Consider the following 20,334-nt stretch of genomic DNA (forward strand, 5'->3'; position numbering starts at 1 on the left):
GCACAGGTATGTCCAACTCTTTGTGAACTCATGGACTGCAGTATGCCAGGCTTCCTAGTCCTTCACTCTCTCCAGCAGTTAGCTCAATGATGATGTCCGACTTGATGATGCCATCCAACCATCTCATCCTTTGTCACCCACTTCTCCCTCTGCCCTCAATCTTTCCCTCTATCACAGTCTTTTCCAATGAGTTGACCCTTCACATCAGGTGGCCAAAGTATTGGAGGTTTCATTTCCTTGATGTTTAAGGAATCTCAAGCGTCTTCTCTAGCATCATAGTTTGAAACATCAATTATTTGGTGCTCAGTTCAGTTCAGTTCATTAGCTCAGTCGTGTCAGACTCTTTGCGACCACATGAATCACAGCACGCCAGGCCTCCCTGTCCATCACCAACTCCCGGAGTTCACTCAAACTCATGTCCATCGAGTCCGTGATGCCATCCAGCCATCTCATCCTCTGTCGTCCCCTTCTCCTCCTGCCCCCAATCCCTCCCAGCATCAAAGTCTTTTCCAATGAGTCAACTCTTCTCATGAAGTGGCCACAGTACTGGAGTTCCAGCTTTAGCATCATTCCTTCCAAAGAAATCCCAGGGCTGATCTCCTTCAGAATGGACTGGTTGGATCTTCTTGCAGTTCAAGGGACTCTCAAGAGTCTTCTCCAATACCACAGTTCAGAAGCATCAATTCTTTGGCGCTCTGCCTTCTTCACAGTCCAACTCCCATATCTGTATATGACTACTGGAAAAATCATAGCTTTGACTATATGGACATTTGTTTACAAAGTAATGTCTCTGCTTTTTAATATGCTGTCTAGGTTTGTCATAACTTTTCTTCTAAGGAGCAAGTATCTTTTAATTTCATAGATGCAGTTACCATCTGCAGTAATTTTGGAGCCCAAGAAAATAAAGCCTGTCACTGTTTCCATTGTTTCCCCATCTGTTTACCATGAAGTGATGGGCTTGGATGCCATGATATTAATTTGTTTTTTCTTAATTAATTTATTTATTTTAATTGGAAGATAGTTAATTTACAAGATTGTAATGGCTTTTGCCATACATCAACATGAATCAGCTTCGGGTATACATGTGTCCCCATATCCTGAAGGCCCCTCCAACTTACCTCCCCACTGTATCCCTCCAGGTTGTCCCAGAGCACTGACTTTAGGTGATCTGAATCATGCATCAAACTAGAACTAGTCATCTAAAAACTAAACAGTCATTTCTCCAAAGAAGACATACTGCTGCTGCTAAGTCACTTCAGTCGTATCCGACTGTGCAACCCCATAGACGGCAGCCCACCAGGCTCCTCAATCCATGGGATTTTCCAGGCAAGAGTACTGGAGTGGGATGCCAAAGAAGACATACAGATGACTAATAAATGCATGAAAAGATATGAGTTTTTTGAATGTTGAGTTTTAAGCCAGCTTTTTCTCTCTCCTCTTTCACTTTCATTAATAATCATTAGTTCCTCTTCACTTTCTGCCACTAGTGTGGTGTTATCTCCATATCTGAGGTTATTGATATTTCTCCCAGAAATCTTGATTACAGCTTGAGCTTCATCCAGCCCAGCATTTTGCATGATGCACTCTGCATATAAATTAAATTAGCAGGGTGACAATATACAGCCTTGACATACTGCTTTGCCAATTTTGAACTGGTCCATTGCTCTATGGGCTTCCCAGGTGGCACAGTGGTAAAGATTCTCCCTACAAAGCAGGAGAAGCAGGAGACACAGGTTCAATCCCTGAATTGGAAAGATCCTCTGGAAAAGAAAAATGGCAATCCACTTCAGTATTCTTGCCTGGAGAATCCCATGGACAGAAGAGCCTGGTGGGCTACAGTATATGGGGTCTCAAAGAGTTGGACACGACTGAACACATAAGCATGCATGATGGTCACACAGCAATGTGGATGTGCTTAATGCTACTGACCTGTATTGTTCCATGTAAAGTTCTAATTGTTGCTTCTTGACTTGCAGGTTTCTCAGGAGACAACTAAAGTGGTCTGGTATTTCCATCTCTTGAAGAATGTTCCATAGTTTGTTGTGATCCACACAATCACAGGCTTTATCATAGTTAATGAAGCAGAAATAGGTGTTTTTTTCTGGGATTCCCTTGATTTTTCTATGATCCAGTGGATGTTGGCAATTTGATCTCTGGTTCCTCTGTCTTTTCTAAATTTATCATGTACATCTGGAATTTCTCAGTTCATATACTGCTGAAGTCTAGCATGAAGGATTTTGAGCATTACCTTGCTAGCATGTGAAATGAGTGCAATTAAGCAGTAGTTTGAACATTCTTTGGTATTTCCCTTCTTTGAGATTGGAATGAAAAGAGCTTCTCCAGTCCTGTGGCCACTGTTGAGTTTTCCAAATTTGCTGGCATATTGAGTGCAGCATTTTAACAGCATCATCTTTGGGATTTGAAATAGCTCAGCTGGAATTCCATCACCTCTAGTTCTGTTTGTAGGAATACTTCCTAAGGTCCCCTTGACTTTACACTCCAGCATATCTGGCTCTAGGTGAACGATCACACAAATCACTCTTGTCCAGGTGATTAAGACCTTTACGGTGTTTTCTTGCCACCTCTTCTTAATATCTTCCGCTCCTTTTATTTCAATACTATTTCTGTCCTTCATTTTGTCCATCTTTGCATGTAATGTTCCCTTGGTATCTCTAATTTTCTTGAAGAGATCTCTAGTATTTCCCATAGTATTGTTTTCCTCTACTTCTTTGCATTGTTCACTTAAGAAGGCTTTCTTATCTCTCCTTGCTATTCTTTGTAACCCTGCATTCATATGGGTATACCTTTCCTTTTCTTCTTTGCCTTCCACTTCTCATCTTTTCTCAGCTATTATCTAGGCCTTGTCAGACAACCATCTTGACTTTTTGCATTTCTTTTTCTAGGAGAAGTTTTTGACCACTGCTTACTGCACATTGTTACAAATCTCCATCCATAGTTATTTTCTAAGGGATTCTTACCCACAGTAGTGGATATAATTGTCATCTGAATTAAATTTGCCCATTCTCATCCATTTTAGTTTAGTTCAGTTCACTTCAGTCGCTCAGTCATGTCCAACTCTTTGTGACCCCATGTACTGCAGCATGCTAGGCCTCCCTGTCCATCACCAACTCCCAGAGTTTACTCAAACTCATATCCATAGAGTCAGTGTTGCCATTCAACCATCCCATCCTCTGTCGTCCCCTTCACCTCCCATCCTCAATCTTTCCCAGCATCAGGATCTTTTCAAATGAGTCAGGTCTTCTCATCAGGTAGTCAAAGTATTGGAATTTCAGCTTCAGCATCAGTCCTTCCAATGAATGTTCAGGACTGATTTCCTTTAGGATGGACTGGTTGGATCTCCTTGCAGTACAAGGGACTCTCAAGAGTCTTCTCCAACACCACAGTTCAAAAGTGTCAATTCCTCAGTGCTCAGCTTTCTTCACAGTCCAACTCTCACATCCATACGTGACTACTGGAAAAAACCATAGCCTTGACTAGATGTACCTTTGTTGGCAAAGTAATGTCTCTGCTTTTTAATATGTTGTCTAGGTTGATCATAACTTTTCTTCCAAGGAGCAAGCATATTTTAATTTCATGGCTTCAGTCACCATCTGTAGTGATTTTGGAGCCGAAAAAAAGTAAAGTCTGTCACTGTTTCCCCATCTATTTGCCATGAAGTGATGGGACTGGATGCTGTGATCTTAGTTTTCTGAATATTGAGCTTTAAGCCAGCTTTTTCACTCCCCTTTTTTACTTCATCAAGACGCTCATCAGTTCCTCTTTGCTTTCTGCTGTAAAGGTGGTGTCCTTTGCATATCTGTGGTTATTGATATTTCTCTTGGCAATCTTGATTCCAGCTTGTGCTCATCCAGCCCACAGTTTCTGATGTTGTACTCTGCATATAGCTTAAATAAGCAGGGTGACAATATATAGCCTTGATGTACTCCTTTCCCAATTTGGAACCAATCTGCTGTTCCCTGTCCAGTTCTAACTTACTTCTTGACCTGGATACAGATTTCACAGTAGGCAGGTAAGGTAAGGAGCTAAATTTTAGACAAATTTAAAAGTTAGACAAAGTCTTTTTTGAGATTGGTAGGTATTGATGTATTTTGACTCAAAGTACATACTTTAAGCCTCTTAAAGCATAAAAAGTATTATGGAGGTATTATTGACTTTGCAGAAGAAATATCAGGATACATAAGTGAAAGGATTAATATATTCATCAAGCCTTCAGTTCCCTGCAGTCTCAGATAGGAATGAGGTTGGCAAAGAACTGAAGCAGAAATATCAGTATAAATCTGTCATATGCTTAAAATAGATAGTAAGAGTCTTTCAACCTAAAATCCATCTGGGCCTTTTTTTTTTTTTCACCAAACAGGAGTACTGGGAAACTTAGATTTTCAAACAAGAAAAGGTCCTGTTGAAAATAACACATCTAAGTCATTCTTAGCCATGAACAGGTTTAACCAAAACTATCTTATGATGATTCTACAACTAATAAAAAAAAGTTTTAGAGCTGCATGAGTGTTGGGTATTTGTTCCAACAAAATTTACAACTTAATTAGGGACCTCCATAGGCGGTATTACTGTTTGATTGAATCCCTTCAGTGACGGGCAACAAACTCAGTTTTCAGCATGAGTCTAAGGTGCTGGTGATAGCTCAGTTAGAGACCTAGAACCAAAAGACATGAGGCAGTTCTTAGCACTGACATTTATTACAAGCATGAAGCACTGAGCTTTAAAGTTTTCATTCACATATATTATATATATATATATATATATAAAGCATCCACCATGGACTATAAAAATATAGCTGGATTTTGTATAATATAAAATATACAACAAATATATAGTATATAGTTCTTTCATTATTTGTTTTTCATTTTGAAGACAATAAAATACTGAAGTAAAATTAGTTTCCTTGTAATTTCTTCCCATTTGTTTTGGTTTTACTGTTTACAACAGCAGAGAACAAACAAATCCTTTTGAAAAATAAATGTTCACATATTTTGGAGTTGTTATTTGTCTTTTGGAGGCAAGTACCTTAAGTTACTGCCAGTGTTCCTCCTGAGAAACACACTTTTTATTGTACCACTTACCTTCCTCAATGGGTATCTTATCCATTTTCTCACTGTTGCTCTTATAATTGTGAGCTAAAAATTAGCATAATACTTCCAGTATCACTGAACACTTCTTGGTACAGAGATGATTCAGAACCCTGATTCTATGATTTTATATAGGTAACTATAACTTAATTAACTGTGTACTTGTTAAAATAATTTTTATAAATGCATATTCATTCAAATCCTTCTCTCACTAATTATTTTGTATTGTTCTTGTTCAGTTGCTAAGTCAGGTCCTACTCTTTGTGACCCCAAGGATTGCAGCACTCCAGGCTCCTCTTTCCTCCACAGTCTCCTGGATTTTGCACAAATTCATGTCCATTGAATGGATGATGCTGTCTAACCATCACGTCCTCTGCCATCCCTTCTCATTTGGCCTTCAATCTTTCCCAGCATCAGAGTCTTTTCCAATGAGTTGGCGCATCACATCAGGTGACCACAGTATTGAAACTTCAGCTTCAGCAACAATTCTTCCAATGAATATTTAGAGTTGATTTCTGTTAGCACTGACTAATTTGATCTCCTTGTTGTCCAAGGGACTCTCAAGAATCTTCTCCAGCACCACAACTTGAAAGCATCAATTTTTTGTGCTCAGCCTTTTTATGATCCAACTCTCACATCCATATGTGACTACTGGAAAAACCATAGCTTTGACTAGACTGAACTTTGTGGGCAAAGCAATGTCTCTGCTTTTTAATATGCTGTCTAGGTTTTTCATATCTTTCATTCCAAGAAGCAAGTATCTTTTAATTTCATGGTTGCATCCACTGTCCACAGCAGTTTTTGAGCCCCCCAAAATACAGTCTATCACTGCTTCCATTTTTTCTCCTTTTATTTGTCATAAAGTGATGGGACCAGAAGCTACAACCTTAGTTTTTTGGATGTTCAATTTCAAGCCAGTTTTTTTTTTTTTTTTTTTTACTTTTTCCTTTCACCATCAACAAGAGGCTTTTAGTTCCTCTCCATTTTCTGTGATTAGAGTGGTGTCATCTGCATATCTGAGGTTTTTGATTACAGCTTGCAATTTATCCACCTGGCATTTTGCATGATGTATTCTGGATATAAGTGAAATAAGCAGGGTGACAATATACAGCTTTGTCTTACTCCTTTCTCAACTTTGTACCATGTCAGTACCATGTCTGGTTCTAACCATTGCTTCTTGACCTGCATACAAGCTTCTTAGGAGACTGGTAAGGTGGTCTGTTAACCCATCTCTAATAATTTACACAGTGTGTTGTATTCCACATAATCAAAGCTTTACCATAGTTACTGAAGCAGAAGTAGTTGTTTTTTCTGAAATTCCCTTGCTTTCTGCATGATCCAATGAATGTTGGCAATTTGATCTCTGGTTCCTCTGACTCTTCAAAACCTTGCTTGTACATCTGAAAGTTCTTGATTCCTATACTGCTGAAGCCTAACTCATCAGGATTTTGAGGATAACCTGACTAGTATGTGAAATGAGCACAATTGTATGGTAGTTTGAATACTCTTTGACATTGTCCTTCTTTGGTATGGGAATGAAAACAGACCTTTTCCAATCCTGTGGCCACTGCTGACCTATTGAGTGAAGCACTTTAACAGCATCACATTTTAGGATTTTTAAATAGCTTATCTGGAATACTAGCACTTCGACCTGCTTTGATCATAGTAATTATTCCTAAGGCCCACTTTACTTCACATTCCAGGATGTCTGGCTCTAGGTGAGTGACGAGACCATAATGGTTTTTCTTACCACCTCTTCTTAATCTGTTCTTCCTCTTAGGAAGGTTCTTATCATTTATTTTGTGACAGTTACTTACTTCAGTAAATTGATGGTCAAAATCTTAAAGTTGGAGATTTTCCCTTTGAAACTTTAAAGATACCTGACCTAGTGCTGAGTCCGTATATTCATTCAAATTAAACTGTACTTGAAACTTCAACAGACTACATATTAGCTAATTCACAGCATCCTCCTAGAATTATTTGAGTTTCTTTTTGCATGAATAAGAACAGTTGAATTACAGGAAAGAAAAGAAAGAGGAGAGGGGACTGGCAAAATCACCTGTCTCCAATGCAGTTAACCTATGTTTAAAAAAAGCCTTCACTGTGAATATTCAGTGCCCATATGTAATTCACTCAATGTATTTACATTACATTTTGTGAAGGCTTAGAAAAGGCTGGTCTTTCTTTAAGAAATGGATACACCTCAATCAATATGTTAGCAATTTTTTGTTCCCTTTAGCAAATCCACTTTGCAAAGGGCTCCTTAATAGCATCCCAGCCTCCCAGTACATTTAATTGTTCCCAATCATTTGATTTAAAGGCATTGGGAAATGAAGACAAGTGAAACTTAAAGCTAAAAGGCATGGAGTCATTCCTAATTGAAGATCAATCAGAAAAACATTGCACATCTGGCAATGAAGATCTAAGTTAGAAGCAAGCTAAGGTTTAACTTGCAAAGGTTGCGTCCTCATAGGGCTCTGAAGGAGGCACTGATTACATTGGGTGGGGCTGCCCAGGCCCCTCCATCTTCCCCACTGAACAGGGCTGTTCTTTAAAACCTATAGTGAACTGTGTCTTGGGTATTTAGCCTCCTCTTCTGTGTCCACAAAAAGCAGTTTCTTTTGTTTTATCCTCTGTGAATACATTATATGACTTAAAGCCTTCCTTCTCATATTTTCTCTTTTCTTTTATTTTCCTCTCAGCATCTTAATGCTCCAAATTATGAGCATTTTCCATCTTTTAAAGCTATTTAGGAAGCTTTTTAATGCTCTGATAGCAGAAATTCTGATATTTTTATTAGATCAGGGAGACAGTTGAATGTCTTTTTGTCACACCCCTTTTATTTGGAGATGGGGTTCCATAGAGGAAGGTGTGATTAGGTCATCTATAAAATATCCAAGAAAAAAACCCAGCTGTTTGCATCTGCAATGGTAAGAAAAGCACTTAGGATTTCTTCTTTTGCGGTAGCTCAGATTGCTGTTACAGCTGACAGAAGGTATAGCTTTCTGAGATAAAAGAATATGAAAGTGAAATCACTCAGTTGTGTCTGACTCTTTGCAACCCCATGGACCATACAGTCCAAGAGATTCTCCAGGCCAGAATACTGAAGTGGGTAGCCTTTCCCTTCTCCAGGGGATCTTCCCAACCCAGGGGTCAAACCCAGGTCTCTCACATTGCAGGTGGATTCTTTACCAGCCGAGCCATAAAGGAAGCCCAAGAATACTGGAGTGGGTAGCCTATTCCTTCTCCGGGGATCTTCCCAACCCAGGAATTGAACCAGGGTCTCCTGCATGGCAGGTGGATTCTTTACCAACTGAGCTATCAGGGAAGCCAACAGGTTGAATTGATTGTGGTCAAACTGATTCAATTCAGGTTGCATTGATTGTTATTTTGAGGTTAATAACTTCTCCCACCTCAGGGAGTTCAACTGGACAGAACTTTGAAATTATGAATGCTTTAATCTAATCTGGATACTGGGCCTATTAGAGCCAGAAGTCTTCACTCCAAGCTGTTTGTATAAAAATACAGCTTGTCATGGGCAGCAGGTGACACACGGCTGTAAAGGAAGATTTAGCCCTAAAAATGTTTACATTTTCAGTTGAGAGCAATTGACTTTTGCAAAATGACCCAAATCTACATGGTTTTCTCTCAGTTTCTGAACTTTAATAATGGAAAGAAATCAGTTCTACATGCAAACAGGCCTAATAGAGTTCTCTTTCACTGCCATTTTTCTTTCTAAATAAAAATATTAGCTCATTATTAATAAGAATGAAAATAATGAAAATTATACTTGTGCACACTTTATAGTTTCTAATAAGCCCATAAAAGCCAGAATAAAAATTAAAACTTAAACAGAAACTTAAATTTTGAAGAGAAACTGGTAATCAACAACAGTAGACATGGCCAATGTAAACTGATAATCATTTTGGAAATTTTTCACTTCATACTTTATATCAGCATATGCTACAGGCAAAAGATCTTGTTTCTCAGTTGCTAAGCCATGTCCAGCTCTTTGTGACCACATGGATTGCAGCTTGCCAGGCTTCCCTGTCCCTCACCATCTGCTGGAGTTCACCCCCAAATTCATGTTTCTTGAATCTGTGATGCCATCCAATCATCTCATTTTCTGCCATCCTCTTCTCTTTTTGCCTTCAATGTTTCCCAGCATCAGAGTCTTTTCCAATCTTATTTAAGTTTAAGTGCTTCATTGTGTGCTGTACTTAATGTCTCAGTTTTGTCTGATTTTTGCAACCCCATGGACCTCTTTTACAGGTAAAAATACTGGAGTGGGTTGCCATTTCCTCCTTCAGGGGATCTTCCCAACCCAGGAATGATATAGCATCCTCAGTATCTTCTGCATTGGCAGAAAGATTCTTTACCACTGAGCCACCTGGGAAGCCCAAACTGCTTCATTGCCATTTCTAAAATGCAAGTTGATATTAATACAAAAAATTTACTGAGATGTACAAAGTATGCCAAATTTTCATTAATTTGCAGATAAAACATAATTCAGGTGCTTTTTCTGATTATATTTTGAAGCCATCTCTCAAAGACATTTCTCAAGCACTTTGTGTACAGCATGGTTTTTGCATTCCATTGCTTTAGATATAAATCTTTTTGGTCATTGATCCACTCATATAATGAGTCTGCATACATTACTTAGGACTGTCTATTAGCTGAAATTACATGGGAATCCCATCACATGGGAATCTTGTGTAAGTTGCTCACACAGTATATGTTCAACATTACAAAGAATTTGAGACTAGGGAGATAATCTTACCTTAAAATATCCCTAAACATAAAGTTTGATTTTGTTCCCTGGGGCCAGGGATGGTTTAGAAAGTGAAAGATGGCCTAGTTCATAAAGATGGAGGAGGTGAAAAGAGACCTAGATCAATTGAATTTCACTATCTAAGCACATTATTGTAGAACAACTGCAACTAATGAGAAAATATAAAATCAAACTATTGCAGCTTTCTTAAGACTATGGATTTTCTTTCAAATTTGATCATCACTCTCCCATTCCATGGAGAAGGCAATGGCACCCCACTCCAGTACTCTTGCCTGGAAAATCCCATGGATGGAGGAGCCTCGTGGGCTGCAGTCCATGGGGTCGCCAAGAGTCGGACACAACTGAAGCGACTTAGCAGCAGCAGCAGCAGCTCACATTCCAGACTCTTCATGTCTTTAGAAAAAGACATGCTATAAAGAAAATGAAGCCAAGGTACAGAAGCCAAATCCATTCACAGGCCACTTCTGGAGTGGCCTGCATGCTGAAGTGCAGTCTAGAGGGAAATGTCGCAGGCAGGCCCTAGAGGCTTCCTATCAGGTGTGTAAATGCTTACACTTTCCTCTTTTTTAAATAATGAATCACTCCTCCCTACAATCTAATTGTATAAAGTACATTATAACTTAGCCTTGTTTGATATTTAATATGAAGTATTACAAGTCTGACCAATATTAATGAGAATATGAACCAGCTCATTTTTGATGGGTCAGAAGTCAATTGATTAGTGCCAGAATGATAACCTGGCTGACAAATGCACTGAATTTTTCCAACAGGTGCAAGTCAAAAGAAGCAAGAAAGACTGAGGAGCTAAGTTGGAAATAGTAAAAGAAAAAGCGCAGAGGAGATTTAAATAAATAGGGAAGCCCAAAAAATTGGGCAGGGGCTCCCTTTTCCCTTAGTTATTGTGCCTTTCTCCAGCCTTGTCATTTCACCAATAAGGAAACTTGGCTAGATGAAAAATTAAATGAAGACTGGCTGTAGGTGGCATTAGGGGAAAGAAGAATTGTTATAAGTATGTATAACATACGTATTGCCTGTTATCAAGGAGTTAGCCACCCAAAGATAGCCAAGCAAATATGCAACTCAAAGGAAAGTAAAACTTAATAATACTGTGAGGAGAGTATTGAATAGTCTTCCAAGTGAGAATCTCTTAAACTGGGGAAACAGAAAATGTTGGGTGTATGAACATTGAAAGAAACTAAAGGAAAGTTAGTCCAGACATAGAACTTGAAAACAGAGATAATATTACACTCACTTGGATCTTAGCCAGATGCTGCATTTACTCTTTCATTTATTCTTCACTTAAGTGTACATGAGGTGAAGATTAATATTGCCTTTTGTCAATGATGAAGCTGAGGCCTTTAGATATTTAGTAATGCACCCGGTATCATCATGACAGGAACAGGATTGAAAACCTCATCTCTAGTCTTTCAGTTATGTCTTGGGACTCCTCATTCATTTTTTCATAATGAGAATTTCATAGACAGAGAAGCCTGGCAGGCTGCAGTCCATGGGATTGCATAGCCAGATATGACTGAGTGAATTTCATTCACATATTATAAAAAGCAAATGAATATTGAATATTTTCTGAAGTTCTCTGCTTTGTGCTATGGCAATATAGAGGTATATTCCTGCAGGAGGAGAAGGAGATGGCAACTCACTTCAGTATTTTTGCCTAGAGAATCCCGTGGACAGAGGAACCTGGTGGACTGCTGTCCATAGGGTCGCACAGAGTTGGACATGACTGAAGCGACTTTGCATGCATGCATGCATGCATACATTAGAGAAGGAAATGGCAACCCATTTCAGTATTCTTGCCTGGAGAATCCTGAAGATGGCAGAGCCTGGTGGGCTGTCATCTATGGGGTCGTACAGAGTCAGCCACGACTGAAGCGACTTAGCAGCAGCAGCAGCATCCCTGCAAGAACCTTGCTCAGAACTTAGAGAAGAAAGCAACACCATTGTGTTTGTAGAATCTGTTTGCTCATTAGGACATAAGACTTTTTCAAGTGTCTGGCACTGATTTTTGTAGCTAAGAGGGACTCCCACTTTCTCAACCAAAGGAAATGTATTTTTGAGCTCTTCAATACACTTGTTATTCTGTTACAGACAGCTTATTTTTTGTACCATCTCTCACTTTGCTCCTAATTAAGATGCATATAAATTTAAGATTTATACATCATGTCAGAATAGTAAGGAAAAGAAGTGCTGGATATTATCTGAAGTTCACTAGGATTTTAAATTTCATAAATTCCAGATAATTGCTTTCAAGTTTTAGTTGGTCAAAGATGTCACATTAAGATTAAGAAACAGTGCAAAAGAAGAATGTCCACACAATCACCAAGTACATGGAGACTCAGGATAGTCAAATTATATTCCATTCTACCATATTGCATTATTTTTTACCTTGTTGATAGAAACAAAATGATAACAAATTTAGAAAATGCTTATAGACCAGGATGAAAGGTGCCTAGTCCACTTGGTCCCTCATGAATTATCCATTCTTTGCTCCCCCTTCCAGCATATGGCATCATTATTTAGTGTAGAACCTTGAGAGAGTTTTCCAGAGACCTAATATATAAAATTTGGCTTCCTTTTTCATAGATTAGGTAGCCATAGTTGTATGGGTTAATGACTACTTTCTATTCTGTTCCACTGATCTATATTTCTGTGCAATGAGGGCTACCTAACCAGTAACAAAGAAGGCAAGAATGTATAAGGGAGAAAAGACAGTCTCTTCAATAAGTGGTATTGGGAAAACTGGACAGCTACATGTAAATGCATGAAATTAGAACACTCACAAAAGGAAACTCAGAATGGATTAAAGACCTAAGTGTAAGTCTAAATAATTTAGCTTTCTGGGAGGAAAACATAGGCAGAACACTCTTTGACATAAATTACAGCAACATATTTTTTAATTCACCACCTAGAGTAATGAAAATAAAAAAATAAACAAAACTAAATAGGAGCTCATTAAACATAAATGCTTTTTCACAGCAAAGGGAACCATAAATAACAAAGAAGCAGCCCTCAGAATTAGAGTAAATATTAGTAAATGAAGAAACTGACAGGGTTAATCCCTAAAATGTAAAAATAGTTCATGCAGTTCAAAATTAAAAAAAAAAATGGGTAATAGACATTTCTCCATTCTCTGAATGTCTTATACAGATCACCAAAATTCACATGAAAATATACTCAACATCACTAGTCATTCAGTTCAGTTCAGTTCAGTCGCTCAGTCATGTCCGTCTCTTAGCGACCCCATGAATCGCAGCACGCCAGGCCTCCCTGTCTATCACCAACTCCCAGAGTTCACTCAGACTCACGTCCATCGAGTCAGTGATGCCATCCCGCCATCTCATCCTCTGTCGTCCCCTTCTCCTTCTGCCCCCAATCCCTTCCATCATCAGAGTCTTTTCCAGTGAGTCAACTCTTCGCATGAGGTAGCCAAAGTACTGGAGTTTCAGCTTTAGCATCATTCCTTCCAAAGAAATCCCAGGGCTGATCTCCTTCAGAATGGACTGGTTGGATCACCTTGCAGTCCAAGGGACTCTCAAGAGTCTTCTCCAACACCACAGTTCGAAAGCATCAATTCTTCGGCACTCAGCCTTCTTCACAGTCCAACTCTCACATCCATACATGACCACGGGAAAAATCATAGCCTTGACTAGACAGACCTTAGTTGGCAAAGTAATGTCTCTGCTTTTGAATATGAGAAATGCAAATCAAAACTATAATGAGATATCATCGAAACTAGGCTCAAAGGCCATCATCAAAAAGTCCACAAGAAATAAAAGTTGGAGAGGGTGTGGTGAAAGGGAACACTTCTACATCGTTGTTGGGAATATAAATTGGTACACTTACTATGGAGAACAGTATGGAAATTCTTTATAAAACTAAAAATAGAGATACCATATGATCCATCAATCTGACTCCTGGCCATGTATTTGGAGAAAACCATAATTTGAAAAGAAACATACACTCTAGTGTTCATCACAGCACTATTTACAATAGTCAAGACATGGAAGCAACCCAAGTGTCCATTAACAGAGGAATGGATAAAGAAGATGTGTATATACATATATACAATGAAATATGACTTAGACACAAAAGGGTGAAAATAATGTCATTTTTGGCAACATGGATGGACATAGAGATTGTCACACTGAGTGAAGTAAGTCAGACAGAGAAACACAAATATCATGTGATATTATTTACATATGAAATATGAAATCTAATAAATGGAGTACAAATAAGCTTATCTGCTGCCAAGTCACTTCAGTCATGTCCGACTCTATGCGACCCCATAGACGGCAGCCCACCAGGCTCCCCCATCCCTGTGATTCTCTAGGCAAGAACACTGGAGTGGGTTGCCATTTCCTTCTCCAATGCATGAAAGTTAAAAGTGAAAGTGAAGTCGTTCAGTCGTATCCGACTATTCGCAACCCCATGGACTGCAGCCTACCAGGCTCCTCCATCCATGGGATTTTCCAGGCAAGAGTACTGGAGTGGGGTGCCATTGCCTTCTCCAATAAGCTTATCTACAAAACAGAAATAGTTTCAGATATAGAAAGCAAATTTATGGTTATCTGGGTGTAAGAGGGAGGGATAAATTGGGAGGCTGGGATTGAAATATACACATGATTGCATATAGAGTAGATAACCAATCCACTGTATAGCACAGGGAATTCTACCCAATACTCTGTAATGATCTCTATGGGAAAAGAGCCAAAAAAGTGAATATTTGTATATGAATAATTAATTCACTTTACTGTACCCCTGAAACTAACACAACATTAAATCAACTGTACTCCAATTTAAAAAAAAGCCTTCCAGTTCAAGATGACAGAGTAGAAGATAGTGTGCTCATCTGCAAAAACACCAAAACCAAAAGTAGCTGTTGAATAACCATTGACAGGAGGATGGTGGAATTCACCAAAAAAGATACCCTATGTCCAACGACAAAGAAGGCACAGTGAGATGGTAGGAGGGGTACAATCATGATAAAATCAAATTCCATACCAATCTGGTGAGTGACCCACAAATTGGAGAACAATAGTATCAAAGAAGTTCTCCCACTGCTGTGCCAGTTTGGATCGCTATGTCATTCTTCCCTAGGGACTCAATAAAGGGACTGGGAATTCTCAGGAATATGACAGTGAAGGCCAGCAGAATTTAATTATGGGACTTCCACAGGACTAGGGAAAGCAAAGATTCCACTCTTGGAAAATAGAAACAAAATCTTGTGTGCACCAAGATCCAGGGGAAAGGAGCAGCAACACCACAGAGGCCTGAATCAGACATACTTGCTAGTGTTGGAGGGTTTCCTGTGGAGGCAAGTGTCAGCAGGGGCTCATCACAAGAATGGGGGTACTGACAGCAGCAGTCCTGGAAGATGCCCTTTGGGGTAAGCCCTCTCAGAGGTCATCAGTAACCCTACCAGAGAGTCCATGGTGCCAACAGCATGGTTGCCTCAGTCCAAACGACTAAAATGGAGGGAGCACAACCCCAACAATCAGCAGGTAATTAGACTAAATCTTTACTGGGCAAAGCCTTGCCCACCAGAGCAAGATCTACTTTTTCTCACCAGTCCTTCCCATCAGGAAGTTTACACAAGCTTCTTAGTCTCATCCACCAGAAAGTAGACAGAAGAAGCAAGAAGAACCATGATCCCATAGCAGTTAGAACAAAAATCACATTGAAGAAAATTAATCAGGATGAAAAAGCAATGTTATGTTCCAGATGAAGGGACAAAATAAAATCCCAGAAAAAATGACCAAATAAATGGAGATAGGCAACCTTCAAGAAAGAGAATCCAGAATAATGATAGTGAAGATGATCCAGGGTCTCAGAAACAGAATGGAGAAGATGCAAGAAATGTTTACCAAAGACATAAAAAACACCTAAAGAATAAACAAACAAAGATGAACAGAATCCTAGAAGGAATCAACAGCAGAATAATTGATGCAAAAGAACAGATAAGTGATCTGGAAGACACAATGGTGGAAATCACTGCTATAGAACAGAATGTAGAAAAAAGAATGAAAAAAAAAAAAAATGAAGACAACCTAGGAGACCTCTGCAATAAGATTAAATGTATCAACATTTGCATTATAGGGGTCCAAGAAGAAGAGAGAGAAAAAAAGAATACAGAATATATTTGAAGAAATAATAGCTGAAAGCTTCCAAGGAAATAGTCAACAAGTCCAGGAAGCACAAAGAGTCCCAGGCAGAATAAATCCAAGGAGGAATACACCAAAACACATAGTAATCAAACTGACAAAAATTAAACACAAATATAAAAATATTAAAAAATAACAAAGGAAAAATGACAACCTACAGAGGAACTCCCACAAGATTATCAGCAGATTTCTCCATAGAAACTCTACAAGCCAAAATGAAATGACATGATATATTTAAAGTGATGATAGGGAAGACCTTACAACCAAGAACCCTCTACCCAGCAAGACTCTCATTCAGATTTGATGGAGAAAGCAATAGTTTCCAGAATCTATCACCACCAAACCAACTTTACAACAAATGCTAAAGGAACGTATCTAGGTACAAAACACAAAAGGAAAATATCTATATAAAATTAACCCAAACAATTATGAAAATAGTAATAGAATCATATATATTGATAATTATCTTAATTGTAAATGAATTAAATGCACCAATCAAAAGCTGTAGATTGGCTGTGCAGATGAAAATACGTGCATGTAGGTACTTTTACTTACCAAATCACTCACTTGACTCCCCAAATTGTATGTAAGGTTTATCATACTTCCATTATGTCTCACAATTTTAATTATCTTTTCTTTACTTATTTAATTATTTGTCTTGTTGGTTGAGAAAACTGATGTGCTGTGCTGTGCTATGCTTCGTGGCTCAGTCATTTCTGACTCTTTGTGACTGTAGCCCATGAAGCTCCCCTGTCCATGGGGATTCTCCAGTCAGAGTACTGGAGTGGGTAGACTTTCACTTCTCCAGGGGATCTTCCCAACACAGAAATCAAATCTAGGTCTCCGTCATAACAGGTGGATTCTTTACCATCTGAGCCACTAGGGAAGCCCAGGAATACTGGGGCGGGGGGTGGGGGTTTCTATCCCATCTCTAGTGTATCTTCCTGACCCAGGAATCAAACCAGGGTCTCCTGCGTTGCAGGCAGATTCTTTACCAGCTAAACTACCAGGGAAGCAACATATTTTAGTATTGTGATTATGTAGTGATTATTCTGATGTGGCAACACACTCCAGTATTCTTGCCTGCAAAATCCCTGGGAGAAGGGTCTGGCTGGCTACAGTCCATGGGATTGCAAAGAGTTGGGCACAGATGAGTGACTGAGCACACACACACACACACACACACACACACACACACACATACACACAACTATTTTTCACTCAATACCATTGTATCATGATTGTCAACAGAAAATAATAGAATTCTATATCACTAAAACTATTTAATAGGAAAAAAACTGTAATCGCTTTTTTAAAATCCATATGCAAATCAGAATTACCTTGGAATTCTTTGAAAAATAGCCTCAGTATTACTATTTTTCTCCAGAGCTCCAGATGTATTTCTAATGAGTTGCAGTGTTTAAAAACAACTAGACAACATGATGAGCTTTCACTTTAATCTAGTTTGTTTTTCATTTTCTATTTCATATTCAGTGCTTTTGTTTTATTTGGTTTATGTTTTCTAATTTCTCCATCTTGTCTTTGTTTAAAATGTTCTTACTCAAGACTTTATCAAGCGTGGTAGAGAAGCATTTGTATACATACACATATATAAATGTACTATAATATATATATATTAGAAAATTTATGAGCTTTCCCCTAGCCAGAAAATTTGTGACATTTTAATTCCACTTGTTTTACTTAGTATGAATAGAATGCAAGATTTCTAACAAAAATAAATAATTAAATACACAAGAAGCAGCAAAGTTTTGCTGTATACTACTGACAGGGTATTATAATCAATATCTTCTCATAATCTATAATGAAAAATAATATATGCTTATATGTATAACTGAATCACCTTGCTGTACACCAGAAAAACTGTAAGTCAATCAGTCGGTTCAATCCACTTGCTCAGTCATGTCTGACTCTTTGTAACCCCATGAATCACAGCACACCAGGCATACCTGTCCATTAACTCCCAGAGTTTACCCAAACTCATGTCCATCAAGTCGGTGATGCCATCCAGCCAACACCACAGTTCAAAAACATCAATTCTTCAGTGCTCAGCTTTCTTCACAGTCCAACTCTCACATCCATACATGACCACTGGAAAAACCATAGCCTTGACTAGACAGAACTTTGTTGACAAAGTAAGGTCTCTGCTTTTGAATATTCTCTCTAGGTTGGTCATAATTTTCCTTCCAAGGAGTAAATGTCTTTTAATTTCATGCCTGCAGTCACCATATGCAGTGATTTTGGAGCCTGAAAAGATAAAGTCTGACACTGTTTCCACCGTTTCCCCATCTATTTCCCATGAAGTGATGGGAACAGATGCCATTATCTTCGTTTTCTGAATGTTGAGCTTTAAGACAACTTATTCAGTCTCCTCCTTCACTTTCATCAAGAGGCTTTTTAGTTCCTCTTCATTTTCTGCCATAAGGGTGGTGTCATCTGCATATCTGAGGTGATTGATATTTCTCCCGGCAATCTTGATTCCAGCTTGTGCTTCTTCCAGCCCAGTGTTTCTCATGATGTACTCTCTGCATAGAAGTTAAATAAGCAAGGTGACAATATACGGCCTTGATGTACTCCTTTTCCTATTTGGAACCAGTTTGTTGTTCGATGTTCGGTTCTAACTGTTGCTTCCTGACCTGCATATAGCTTTCTCAAGTGGCAGGTCAGGTGGTCTGGTATTCCCATCTCTTTCAGAATTTTCCACAGTTTACTGTGATTCACACAGTCAAATGCTTGTCAGCTATAATTCAATAAAATATGTGTATATTAAGACAAAGAGTAAAAGAAATAAAAGTTTGGCTTATCTTCAGGTCCAGTTCATAAATTTGAAAAACATAAGTCTCATGAACTTACTGTTTGACACTGTTAATTACACTCTGCAATGACCATATTCCAAACAACTTACTTCAGGCTTTATGGACATTCCCAACGAGAATATATGATTGTTTGTAGCAAAGCAAAATTTTTAGTCTTATTATATAGATTAATAGTCCCACTGGTACCTTTAAGAGCATCTAAGATGGCTTGATGGTGTCACTGAATCGATGCACATGAGTTTCTGTGAACTCCAGGCGTTGGTGATGGACAGGGAGGCCTGGCTTGCTGCAAGTCATGGGATCACAGAGTCGGCCATGACTAAGCGATTGAACTGAACTGAACTGAACTGAACTGAAGGTAAAGGAGATTAATTTTAAAAAAAAAATGTTCAGAGGGAGGAGCTCTGAAAAAATTCTAAAATTATTTATACCAAGTTTTACATTCTTTATCTCCTGAAAAAGTGGGAACATTCCTGAATTTAGTTTTATCCCTGGACTTTGTAGTTCAAAGCTCTCTAGAAAAATCTGTGGCTCTCTTTTCATTTGTATTTACTGAGACTCAGACCTGACCTCTTTGAATTTTACATAGCCTGTGTCCTTCAGCATGTTGGTCCTGATGTGGCCCACTGCTCTTCTGATTTTCCTCTCAAAATTCCAGGAGTAATGTATAGCTTCCCATGGTCTTCATTTGTAACAAAGGGAAAATATCCTTCATTAAGATACACAATTCCAGTGTTTAAAACTTAGTTGCATTACTTGGAACCACTAATAATTATTTTTCTCAAGAGTTGTAGTGAATTAAATTGATTTTAAAAAATAAATATGATCTTGATCATATGAACAGAATGACAAAATATATAAGAATACAAATTAAGTAGGTGTCAAGGAGGGCTTCTCCAATGGCTCAGTGGTAATGAATCTGCCTACCAATGCAGGAAACACAGGTTCAGTTTCTGGGCCAGGAAAATCCCTGGAAAAGGAAATGACAACCTATTCCAGTATTCTTACCTGGGAAATCCCACAGACAGGGGAGTCTTATGGGCTATAGTCCATGGGGTCACAAAAGAGTTGGACATGATTGAGCAACTAAAACAACAGGTGTCAAGAAACACAATTCATGCTGCTCTTTCATTTAGAACACTGTACCCAAAATCTCACCCTTAAAAGCCCCATTCATGGCCTCCATCCTGACAGAACTTCCTTGGCCCATGCTGACATGCAACCATGTTATTCATCATCTGTGACACTCATTTCACAATTATTCATCCACTTATCTGTAGCTTCTGATATGTTATTAGACAAATAATCTATGTAAAATGTTTAATGTACTTGTTATCTGTTTCCTCTAAATATCCTGGCTAGAATATTTGTTCCTTTAGAGTATAAATCATGTCTAGCCCTCTTCTATACTACAAATGACTCTA

Source organism: Oryx dammah, unplaced genomic scaffold (assembly GCF_014754425.2).
Source record: "Oryx dammah isolate SB20612 unplaced genomic scaffold, SCBI_Odam_1.1 HiC_scaffold_22, whole genome shotgun sequence".
NCBI classification, from domain to species: Eukaryota; Metazoa; Chordata; class Mammalia; order Artiodactyla; family Bovidae; genus Oryx; species Oryx dammah.